Consider the following 13,470-nt stretch of genomic DNA (forward strand, 5'->3'; position numbering starts at 1 on the left):
GTTGTACAAAAAGTGTTGTATAGAAAAGTGTTGTACAAAGATATTGTATAGAAAGGTGTTGTACAAAAAGTGTTTAAAGACAAAAAGTGCTGCTGATGGACAAAAAGTGTTTTATTATAAAGTGTTATCGTTGCAGTTCATGTTGAACAAATAGAGTTTTCATGTTGACCATGAAATTTTGTTATTGTGTTATTATTTTTATCGTTGTTCATGTTGACTGCACAAATATTTTCATGCAGTGTCGAAATAAATGCTGCCATGAAATATTGTTTTTTGTTGTTCTTGAATAGATAGGTCCATGGGGAAAATTACTACTTATTCATTGAGTACATACGATTTACAGTTAGTTGTAGTCAGACTGTTGTCAGCAGCAGCATGTATCAATTTAAAACACCCTTCAGATCGTTTCTGTGTGGTCCCTCAATGTCGGGGAAAACAACGCTTTTAGCTAGAATAATTCAAAATTGCGATAAAATGTTTTTGGAAAAACCGAAAAAAATCTACTATTGCTATAGTATTTGGCAGGAGTCCTATGATAAAATAAAAGCTATTGCCACAACCATGCCAATACAATTCATACGAGGACTTGATGTTTTCAATAGTATTGAATCTAACTCGTGGTTGATTATTGATGATTTGGCTGAATCCATTGAACAGTTCTCACAGGAAATGCTACAACTGTTCACCGTTCGCTCCCATCATGAACACATTTCCGTTACCCTCGTTCTACACAATCTGTTTCATCAGAGCAAATGTATGCGAACCCTTGCTTTGACTTGCACTGTCTATATTATCTATCGAGTCGTGGGGGATTATAGCTCGCGCAAAAAACTCAAAAAGCAGATATAACCCCGCGCCCCAAAAATTATATTGTCGGCATACACACAGGCGACTAGCAAGCCCGACCGTTACATTTTGTTGGATATTAATCAGAGCACGCCCGAGGACCTACGTGTAGTCACCGACACTTTCAATAACGAAATTACATTATATCTTCCGGTGAATAGTAGAAAAGACTATTAGTCGCCATTATGACACTGAAGAAACTACACGAACAACGGCATCTGTTTTCCGTTTTAAGCACTTCAAAACCACTGCTTAGGAAGGCTATACTCAAACATGGGGTTGACAATGATTTCATTAATCTAATATCTGAACTTTGTTTAAATTTAACTGAGGGCAATTTTCAACTGCCAGATGGTTTTAGAAAACATACAACGCAACCTGGTTCCACTGTAAGCGCCTTGGCTTTTAAAAAAATGTTAAAAAAATTTAAAAGAACACGGCTCCTTCAGGCGGGCGGTATCTTTTTCACACTTTTACTACCGATAATTGCAGGACTTGTAAACATTTTTCTCTAGATGGCAAAACCCTATAAATTGACACCATTTGAACTTGTCCTCTCGCCCATAAAGCATTTTGAAGACAATCTAAGCAAATTCATTAACGACGAGAATATTGCCGATGACAAAAAACTGCTTTTACTTCAAGATGCATTGCGAGGTGTGGACAAACAAAAACCATATCGTGAGAGACCCACCGTTGCCGATCCCTCTCAACGGGACACATCGCCTCAAGATTCTGCAGCAGCATCAAAGGAGAAGGAATTGAATTAAATTGTATTGAAAATTGGAAACATATTGCCATTGACCTATCGAGAACAGAGTAAAAGAGTATTATATTATCTCATGTTGGAAACTGGTGATCAAGTTCAAGTCGATAGCACAGGGAAACGAATTATAATTCAGGGAAAAAGTTATAATCTAGTTGATTTAATTTGTGATATGGTGACGAATCGTAAAGGACTCTTATCCTTTGACGCTCATCTATACACCTTTCTGTATGTAACAAACTTTCCCAAAAGTCTTATTGGCAATAAGCAAATTCTAAAGAAACTAAGAGAATATAGTCCACCAACACCGTCATTTAAAAAAGAAGAAGATTCAATATTTGAAGATACTATCAGCAGCAGCAATAATTTTACAACACCTGTGGCTGCTAGTCAAAAGCGAAGACGAATTGATTCGCCCGCCAGTATGCAAAAGGGGAGTGGTCATTACACTACATGTTTACGCTCAAAATGGATGAAGTTTTGAAAGGTGTCTATGAAAATATTGGCGAAGCGGGAAGTTTAAGTTCTCCCAAAACGCTTTCCAAAGTCTCCGGCACCACATTGAAAAAAGCAAAAGAGTATCTAGAAAATGAAGCGAGTTACACACTACATCGAAATCACAGGCTTCGCAGTAAACAATATCGACAAACTAAAGCCTTTTACCCTCTGGATATAATGCAAACGGATCTTTTAACTTTAGACACGCTTCAACGACGTCACAATGCGCCCTACAAATATATTCTAGTGGCAATCAGTGTCTTTAGTCGCTATGCCTATGCCATTCCACTACGATCAAAGAGAGGTGTTGAAGTTGCTCGGGCTATTGAAAGTATTCTAGAACAGGATTCATATAGAAAAATTCAATCGGATCGTGGCAGTGAATTTGTTAATCCCCATGTGCAAAAGGTTCTTTTGAAATATAATACAACACTTTATCAGAGTCACAGCCCGATAAACGCTGCATTGGCTGAACGATTAATAAGAACGATTCGTATATTAATTTCAAGATGTTGCAATTTTAAAAATACATTGGCTTTTATTCGTTATTTAGATAAAATCATGTTGATTTATAATCAACAACCCCATTGATCTCTGTCCAACTCTACACCAGCGGATGTTCACTACAATGAAAATACATTTGATGCATTTCTAAAGCAATAATCCAAGGGTGAAAAAGAGAAAAAGAAGAAGAAATTCAATGTTGGTGATACTGTTCGAATTAATAGAACCACCAATATTTTTGAAAAGGGGAATTACTTGTGGTGCACAGAACTTTTTAAAGTGTCCAAAATCCTAGACACCGAACCAACGACATATCGACTGCGAGACACCAAAGATGATGAGATTCTCGGCGGTTTTTATGAATATGAACTGCAAACAGTTAGAAACACTAGTGAAATTTATCAAATTGAAATGATATTAAAGAGTCGTACACGCCATGGCAAGAAACAGTTGCTTGTTCGCTGGCTAGGATACAACTCAGATTTTGATTCTTGGGTCAGTGCTGAAGATATTGACAATGCCCAATGATTTCTATGTGACTTTCATGTCCAATGTTTCTGATCCTCTCTACAATGATCTGAATAGAACACGTGATTTTTGGACGAAACTCTCCCCCACCATCAAATTCAACGGAAAGTATGAAGTGGCTCTTGTCGACTGTATTTTCAAAAATACCTATGACATCCTGAGAAAGGATCGTAAATATGAAATAAAAATTAGACCCTATGATTGGCCGCCACCACCAGGTGATCAAGAACAAATTCAAAAAATCAATTGGATGGATTATCCATATGTTGAATTACCCTACGAGGAACTCACCTGTATGAATAATTTATGTCGTACTATTAATGAAAGAATTTCCGCCTGTAAGACAGGAGCTTTTCATTTTAACTATTCAAAGGAGGAGGGCAAGATCTACAATAGTTCACCCATTGCCTATGAAAAGGTTATTCTCAATGATAACCTAAAGGACGTTCTTGGTTTTAAGCTCAAGATAATCAATGGTAAAAGTGCGGGAAACACTAATTTCATTTTCGCTGACTAACCGCCAGCCTTCTCCACGGACACTTGTATATTTCTCTACGCTTCATTTGTGGAAACATATCGGGTTGGTAATTCAAATGTTCCCCTCCCACGAGTTCTTGAACGAAAAACCAATCGAGAACATATTCACCACTACAATATAAAGCATCTTCAGTATATTCCCGTAAACACTTCCTATTTGGAACTCTGTCAGTTAACACTAAGAACCGAATTGGGTGATCCAATAGCATTTTCCAAAGGTTTGGCTGTGATTACATGTCATTTTCGACCCATCGTTCAACAGCAAGATGTCTAATAAAAAAGTGGTATTCACTTGTCCTGATATTGACTGCTATGTTAATACTCTTGGCCCAAGACAACAGGGCAATGGAATGGACTATTACAAAGGTCGTATGTCAATGTCTGACTATAGTATTGGCAGTTGGTTTGCTAAGCTCTTTCGCTCTTCACTACCACTGGCTAGAAAATATCTTGTATCGACGGCGATTGATTCTGCATCCTCTACACTATACGATTGGGGCTCTGGCAAAAATTTTAAAAAAAGTGCTTCGGAAAATCTTAGGTCCAGTGCCCGAACCCTTGGCGAGAGATTAAAACAGAATGGTAAAGGTTTAAAAAGGTCAAGAAACAATGCATCACTGATCAGTCTCCGCTCAGGACGGAAACGTAAGACACCCCTTTTATCAAAGAAAAGAAGGAAAAAGCCGACACGTAGTGTAAACAGAAGCCCCAGGAAGAATAGAATTGTTAGATCAAAACTAGATTTCTTATCCTATAATGTCCTACCTACCGCATAAGGATTCTCAACCTTCAATCACCGCCTCATTGAATCTATTCAATTCTGAAAATGTTGATGTGAGTGTCAATCATGGATACTATGAAAAAATTTATCCACAACAACCCCTCTCCGGTAATATCCACTTTCAAATTTATTCCAATGAAGACTACTTTATGGACATGTATTCAACATCTATAGATTTGCAAATGAAAGTCCGGAAATCCGATAATACAATGCCGATTCGGGCCGATGGGATATCCTATGAAAATTGTATATTACATAATTTATTTCGTCAAATTAGTGTCTACATCAACGGTACGCTGGTGAGCACAAGTAACCCTCTCTCAAATTACACAAGCTATATGCAATTCATGCTGATGACACCCAAGTCATACGAGGAATTGAGAGGCGCCTCCAATGGATATGAATATATTACTAATACTGATACTACAGATGCACTTAAAAATGCTACAACTAGTGAATTACATCTAGTCGGAAAAATATATCATGAAATATTTAATATACCCCAATGGCTGCCGCCCAATATTAAAGTGGATATAAAATTGACGCTTGCATCCTCCAATTTCATATTGAGAAAAGAACTTGCTGCCAATCCTGATGTGAGTCTCTCCCTCACCTCAGCAATACTTCATGTACGCAAACAGCAGGTTATGAGTTCTGTTGCTTTGGCCGTGGAAAAACTGAGAGCCAATAGCAACAATATTAAACTACTTGTTCCTCATACAATCACCAATCAACGTGATATTGCAATGGGCTCACGCCCCTTCACCGACTCATCCTTTATCAATGGTGAAATTCCCTCGAAATTGGCTTTGACATTTGTAAAAAGCGCCAGTGCAATAGGATCATGGACTGAATTTCCACATAAATTCGAGATGTTTGGACTTTCATCTCTTGTGTGCAAAGTAAACGGCATCCCACTCTACAATCTATCTTTTGATAAATCCTATATAACATTGTACGAGTTGACCATGCAAACCCTAGATCATGACTCTCAACTATTTGAAAATGGTATAACCGAAGATATGTTTGCTAAAACACATGGTATCATTGTACTGGATTTTTCTGGTACACAGGATATGAGTATAGTTCGAACGGGGAGTGTACGTTTAGAGTGTACATTTGCTGACCCATTGGCTGAGAGTATTGCCCTAATCTTACTAAATCAATATGAAACCTATTGGGAAATCACTCCCGAAGGCAGTGTTCTACTAGACTTGGCGCCATGAACACCAGTCAAATAATCAATGTATTTAATATGGACCCCTACATGTTCCAGTACAAATCCTATTGTCTACCCTCGGATTTTCTTGGAAAAATTCAACGTGTCAACACTACCTTTATTATTGTTAATAGCAGTCCATCGACTGTGCTGACGGGTTATTGGTTGTGCATCTTTCAAACAATGAAGACGATTGAGTTTTTTGATCCTCTTGGTCTACCCTATACATTCTACACACTTCACATCAGCAACTATATTGAGAGCAGAGGCAAAACTATTATTCAAAATCAGAAGAGGGTACAGGATCTAACGGCTAAAAGCTGCGGCTTCCATGCACTACTATATTTTGTGTCCCGATGTCGTGGCTATACTTACAAGCAGTTTCTCCACATTTATGTAGACAATCCCCGTCTGAAAGACTTTCTAGTGGAAAATATCCTCTCAGACCTATATAGTATTGATTTCAGTGCCCTAAGAGTAAAGTGCTTAAAAAATGTTTGTGAATTTGTTTATTAATAAAATGCATATATATACATACATACATAAATTTATTTCCCATCATAAATGTAAAATACAACACTGATGGAGTATAAAGAAAGAAAATGGAAAAAAAAAAAAAAAAAAAAAAAAAAAAATTATTAAAAAAAAAAAAAAAAAAAAAACAAACAAAAACACAAAAAAAAAAAAAAAAAAAAAAAAAAAATACAAATACAAATAGGGGCAATTATCAATCAATCAATCAATCAATAAATTTATTTCCCGAACTACACACATGATGTAAACTCGGAGTAAAACTTTAGACGGTAACAAATTACATAAAGGCACTAAACAAGGTATTCGTCGGATCCAGCGACTTCTCAAATCGCAGTCTCCGTTCCGCGATTGCTTTAAGAGGATCTGTGACCCCATATACAGAAACCAGGCACCGGTTTCTGGCCCAAAGAGGTATGCCAAGGAGGAACTTGGCATACCGAAAAAAACAACGTTCGTAGCGTCTTCTTATCCGAGATAGTTAATATACTCCAAAAGGGTGAAAAAGCAAGCAAAAGGGGCATAGCAAATGCATTGTAAATTTTTGATAATATACTTCTTTTGTATCGAGCTTTACAGGGAACAAGCATACCATATGTCTTACGAAGCTTCGAACCAACAAATTCTAGCAAAAGCGATCGGGTATGCCTCAGATCACTCCCAATCGGAAGTCCAAGGTAACTGATACTTGGCGATAGAGGTATCGGATGACCATCTAGACAAACATTATTCGGGGAGGGCCGGTTACGCGATTTACCAAATGCGACAACCTCACTCTTCTCAGCATTAAACTTCAATCCGATTTTCCTATACTCAATACATAAAATATCAAAATTTTCCTCTATACCCGAGACAGTCCTGCTGAGATTCAATATATCGTCAGCGTAGTTCAGAAGCGACATATCAAGGCCTCGGTAGATAAATGTCGTGCGAACTTTCTTCTGGGCCTCCAGGACACTGTTATTATATAGTGGGGGTGAAGATACACCCCCCTGCCTAATACCTTTCCATACACGTATTACACACTTCGAAATTGCAAAACCATCTCGTGTCGGCACTTTAATAACAGCATACAGTTTGCTGTACATATTCCTGTAAACACGTAAAATTGAGCGATCAAGACCACGATCCTTAGCGCTGATTAAAAGCTGAGGATGAATTCCCGAGTCAAACGCACGCGAAACGTCGTGACCGGCCATAATAAGAATATCGTCTTTCTCTTCAACATCAACTAAAACATTAGCAATAACTCTATGTACATGTTCACGACTGTAACCATTTTTAAAACCGAACTGATTTTCTGGTGTCGAACAGACTTCTGTTATCTCATCAATAACTATCAGCTCTAGCAATTTACACATTACCGAGGAAACCGTGATTGGCCGATATGAACTGCATTTACTTTTATCCTTTCCTTTCTTAACCACCGGGGTTACAACACCAGCACAGAACACATCGGGGACTAACCCACAGTTGAATATAGTTTGGAATAGTAGACCCAAGTGGTGCAACAGATTTATACTTCCGTGCACGAGGTGCATACCGCATAACTGATCGATTCCACATGACAATTTCTTTTTCAGTTTTAGAATGCTCTGTTTAATTTTTTCCAGACTAACCGTGAAACTGGGACCCGAATCACAATCACCCAGAGTCGCAACAAGCTGCGTAGAGAAATCTTCTTCCAAAACGGTATCTGGGGGTGAAAATTCACTAGTATAATAATTAACCCATTCTTGCTCTGATGGTATCTTTTGATCACTTGACTCGCAATCACCTTTCTTCTTTGAAATGAACTTCCATATTTCATTGGGATTTCCTGACAATCTTTCACTATATCCATCAATCACAGCTCTTTTGTGTTTAGTAAGAATTTTAGAAAACTGACGCTTGGTGTAGAGTCTTACATCATTCACAGCGCCAGAACGGGGTCTACCACAGCTATTCCACAGACGGTACCAAAATTTGGAAGACTCGCACGCGTGAGCCAGCTCTGGATTAAGAGACCACTTAGGAACTTCAGACCCCACGCGCACTTTGCGTTTGGGTACAGCAGCTGTTTCGGCACACCGCATCGCATGGGTAAGCTCAGAGCAATATATGTTTAGAAGAATCTGCTTTTCACTGACTGATATTTTAGCGTTCTGCTGTAGTAACTGGACCGGTATCTTGATTTTCGCCAACACGCTATCAAGAACACTAGAATATGCACTAGGGTTGACTTTATTCCATTCAGATTTAAAATACCACTTCCTTTTCCTTGGGTAGCTGATTTCAGGCATAGCAATTTCAAATGAGCAGGTTATAGGGAAATGATCGGATACCGATAAGCCAGTATCGACACGGCTAACACTAAGTGATTTCACACTGTTCGAGCAGACGAAGAAATCCAAAGAGCTTGTTGAGCCTGAATTGTGCACATATGTGAAACAGCAGTCATTTGGTACGGGGTGCATGTCGGCAAGAGCGGGCAACAGGATTTGAGACCTTGCGCTATTACTATCGTTTAAGTCACAGTTGAAATCTCCCACAACAATCACCTGCCCATGCTTATCATGACAGTCCTGAACGGAACGCACCAGTTGGGAGCATGCAACACTGAATCTCTCCTCTGAAGCAATGTCGCGGTAATCGGTTGGGAGATAAACAGAGAATACGTAAGCTTCACCGATTTTTACAGCCACAAAACATTCATTTTGACTAAACAGCTGGACAGACAGGTGAGAATTAACGAGTATGGCAACGCCACCTGATGGTCTTCCTCGACCCGAAGCCACAGCAGGCACCGAAAATACTTGAATATTGTCACTGAACTTCAGAAGAGAAACCGAGGATGTCGACAGGAAGTGCTCCTGCAAACAGAGCACATCGTTGCAACGTAGCGCACTTTCGAGAAACGGTAGCTTTTCAATAACATTTCCGTTAATGTTCCACGAGCAAACCTTTAGCTGGGGAGCAATCATTTACTAGCCATGATTTTCATTGCTACTGGGCATTTGATACTAAAGCAAGGATGGTCCGCAGAACTGCATAGTGCGCATTTCACATCATTATTGCAAGGGTCCTCTTTCGAATTTTTATGACAAGCGGCACAGCGAGAGCACTTGGTATCATTTTTGCACGTTTGAGCTGCATGTCCAAACTGTTGACAGTTATAGCAACGCATGGGCAGGAATTTATACTCCTGAATTCGGTGTTTCTCATAGCCAAAGGTCACAGGGTTTTCCATTGCTTTGAGTAAGTGCATCTTACTGTCGAAAAGCAGCTTGAACGATCGAGTTTTTCGTATCCTTTCTGCTTTAACACAGTTCTGAATCAAACCACATAGATCAATGTCCTCGATATCATCTGGGATATGACGTATAATACCAAAGCATGAAGGCGACTTCAATTTAGCATCCTTAACTGCATTAGCAAGTGTAATCGCGGCGTCCTTATCGTCAAGGACAATCCGCCACTCTTTCTGAAGAGGTTTCAGGTCCATAATATGAGAACAACAAGCGGCATCCGCGAGGCTCTCAATATAGCCTTTGCGGTCATCCGGCTTTACAAGACCTTTCGCTGGTTGTTTCAAGATAACCGAGTACGTAGGTTTCGGCTGAGAAGTGACACTGGGGACCTGAGGCACAAAGCTAGGCTGAGACTTTAGAGTGGTTATATGTTGTTTAAGGTCTTCAACACTACTGCAGACTTCGTTCAGTTTCCTGGTGAGAGTAGCAGTAACCTCACCAGGAATTATCGGCACTTCATCAGGTTCATATATGACAAACTTAGGAAGAGCTATTTTCTTTTCGTCACACTGCCGAACAGCTCCGATCAGATCAGTCACAATATCAAGCGCCTTGACACGCTCTGACATACGAGTAGTCTTTCCAGCCATCGGCCAGATAATTTCCTTGGCTTTCAACAGTATATCAGGCTTATAATATTGTGTCGCTTTCGAGATAATATCTACACTTGCGTTTCCCGCCTTATTCGCACGATAAACAAAGTTCAGGACAGGATTATAGATCATTTTTATCTCTCTCGAATCAGTCCCCATTTCACCCGCGGAATGAAACAGCAGAGCGTCCAAAAATCGCAGTCGGTGGGCAGGAATGAATGCTCGGGGCGTACGTCGATCACCGGGAGCAAGGGAAGCGTCGAGACCTGCTCACCTGTTCCCTGCAATTTAAGGCTAATTAACCGGCAGGTACCAATACGGCGCTTCCGGCAGGTTCTCACCCCTCTTCTGCTTGGTCCCAAGCGATCCAATCAGTCCACAGGACTTCACTTATTAAGAAGAAACAAACACATATACAAACGCCGATTTTGACCTTTTTTTCGCGCCCGAAAACCAAACACACAAACACGAATGGCAACGCTGCGCGGCCAAAAATCACGCAATCAGCGCGTGCGCATCCAATAAACACACCGGATTCCTAAAAAATGGCTCTTCTTAACTGGAAAAAAAGTATGCACTTACTTGGAAAATCACAATTATAAAACTAGTTTCAAAATTATCCCAAAAAAATACCAAAATCCTATTCAAAACTAGTGAAATGACAAAATATATTTTCCTTATTTGTTTCACCAGGGTTGCCACTGTATATATACAACAATGTCTTTCAATCTTCACTTTAGATTTCTTCATCTTCGATGTATAGGCAACTGTCGTGAACCACTAATGCCGATAAATCATTTGGATTCACTGTATGTATATTGATCTTGATTGACTGCAAAGTCAGGGTCACATTTTCTACAGTACAATGTAACTTCACTCTTGTCATATCTCTTTGTATAGTCAATGATACTATTTGCATTCTTATTATGAAATTCACGAGTTTCAATCTGTCTATTTGAAGCAATATCACAAATAGTGTTTTCAAGTGGTGAATCACATTCGATCACAGCCAAATAAAAATCACTTGGTTTATAGTCATAGTAGGCGGTGTCGTCACAACGATGACGTAGAAACCAAATTGTATTGTTACCCCAGCAGTTGAATCGTAGACCAGATTTCTCTTCGCAGAATAATTTAAATCCACGACGATACCAATCTCGTAGAAATAAACTAAAATCACGTTTAGGATTCTTTCCAATCATAGCGGGGTAAGTATTCTCACACTGATCACATTTATCATAGTGACAATTGGAGCACAGGTGCCATCTAGGGTGTGAATCACGAATTTCCTCAAAAAGGGTACTATAAACTTTAATTTATACTCAAAAACTTACATGTAATTTGCCATTATGACAAAATTTGAAACTTTCATTATCGCCGTCTATAATTACGAATGTCTCACACTGAGTCCAACTGACCAGAGCGTACATGCATAATTGACATATATAGAAAATTTTTTGGTTTCCAATGTCAACTCTCTCACAGCTAAAACAAAACTGATCGTCTTCGTTCGATAAATTCAACGAGAGGGAATGGGGGGAGAAAGGAGTAGCTCTGCGACGTTACCTCTTTCGAATGATGGGGGAGCCATCTACATTGAATCCATTTGGCAATGTTTCCGAAAGTATATCCACAATATGATTCTGCTTTGTTTCAATTAATATATCAATAAATTGACTATAAGCATTTGAATCACATTTTAAAATTTTCATACAATAGTCCAATGGGGGTGAATCCCTCCTCATTATATTGTCAATTGTTCCCTGACAAGAGAATATCCTGCGTTTAAGAGATAACCCGAGAAAATCATCATCCAAAACCAAATGTTTTTCCATATACGCTAGATTTGATATAAGTATTTCTTTCTCAAATTTATTCATTTTTCAATCCTTTCACTCCGACTGCTGACTCTAGACTGACCCTGATTCGTTAGCTCTAACCAGAAAAGCATGTACAACTAGCGATAAAGTGTATTGTCTTCGATATGTTTCACCAATGCACTTAAAGGACATTGAAGTCTATTCACATGTGCTATATCAACTTTTGCAGCGAAACATAATTGATCCTCCATTTTAAATTTGCTCAAGGATATTACATATATTGCATATACTGCATCCCATTCCAGAAAAAGCCGCGATCCTTTCGTGATTTCCACCGCAATGTTTGGTGCTCTTGTACTATTATCATCAACTCCACTATTCACTTCTAATAGTGTAAACATTCCACTCATTGTCATCAACACAAATATATATCCAAATGAGTAAAGTAAAAACTGTTCTCACTCCTTTGAATTCTATTCACAGACTAATAAAAATATAACAAAAAACCGTTCTTTATAGTCCCATCGCCGCTAATATGTAAGCAGGCCTCTGATTGGCTGAGGAGGATGTATCCGGCTCGCTGATTGGCTGAGAAGGAAACACGTGATCTAACTGTTTCCGGGAAAGTCATAACATTTTGGCTCGAGAGCAACAACAACAAATACTATTTCTAGACACCATGACATTCGCCTCGAGCATGTACATGACCAAAACAACAACAAATACTATTTCTGGATCATAACATTCGCTGAGAGCGTGCACTTACAACAACAACAAATACTATTTCTGGACACCATGACATTCGCGATCGATTACGCAATCAATTTCTCAGAAATTCACTTCCCCCTCGAGTCCTAGATCAATAACATTGTTCCCCTTAGAATTCAATGCGCATGTGCAACCTTCGTTCCGGAGTTATTACACATAGAAACATCAAATAAATCGACCTTGGAAAAAGAGGTCATTGACCCTATTAACCACGTGTTCTCCCTAATGACTCTATGCCCATATATGGACCATAAACCACGTGGTCCTGTTTGTGCTGGTACCCCCTCCTCTACTCAGACTTTTCCTTAAAGAATAAACTTTCAATTCGGTAGCAGTGAACTTTCATCTTCCGCGCCAGAATAAGACTTTTAACGAAACAAAACTGATTGATTTATGTTTCGTGATATCACAGTTTTTGAAAAAAAAGAAGTAAATCGATTAAATCGAATTTATAAGAGCTTATTTAGAAAAGCAGGTTAAAACCATAAATACTTTCAATGGCGAAGAAGATCAAAGAATTTTGCATAATCAGCCTCATACAAATTTGAATTTAACAGATCAAGAAACAATAATCTTTAGAAGTCAACGAGCTAGTTGCATAAAAAGTGCAAAAAATGAATTCAATTCATCTCACACAAGTTTTTAAACCTTAAGCTCATTATAGTTAACTGAACCTAGATCCTAAGGAACGGAAGATTTTTCAATAAAAATGCTATTTCATATTGCAAGAATCCAAAATCCACAGAAAATTCAGATATACATTTTCAGTCTTCAACAAGGCATTGAACA

The 13,470-nt window shown here is 38.8% G+C and overlaps 2 protein-coding genes across 7 annotated transcripts in view; one reads left to right on the forward strand and one right to left on the reverse strand.

Annotated features, from left to right (window-relative positions):
- LOC148941748 (uncharacterized) overlaps positions 1-13,470 on the forward strand; it is a 285,992-nt gene that overhangs the window by 157,378 nt on the left and 115,144 nt on the right. The window lies entirely within an intron of this gene.
- The window catches only part of LOC148941749 (sal-like protein 1), a 54,744-nt gene that overhangs the window by 12,496 nt on the left and 28,778 nt on the right, over positions 1-13,470 (reverse strand). The gene's annotated exons all lie outside the window — the stretch shown is intronic.

This window comes from Artemia sp. Qi Xiang Cuo, chromosome 18, assembly GCF_049724085.1.
Source record: "Artemia sp. Qi Xiang Cuo chromosome 18, ASM4972408v1, whole genome shotgun sequence".
Taxonomy (NCBI): domain Eukaryota; kingdom Metazoa; phylum Arthropoda; class Branchiopoda; order Anostraca; family Artemiidae; genus Artemia; species Artemia sp. Qi Xiang Cuo.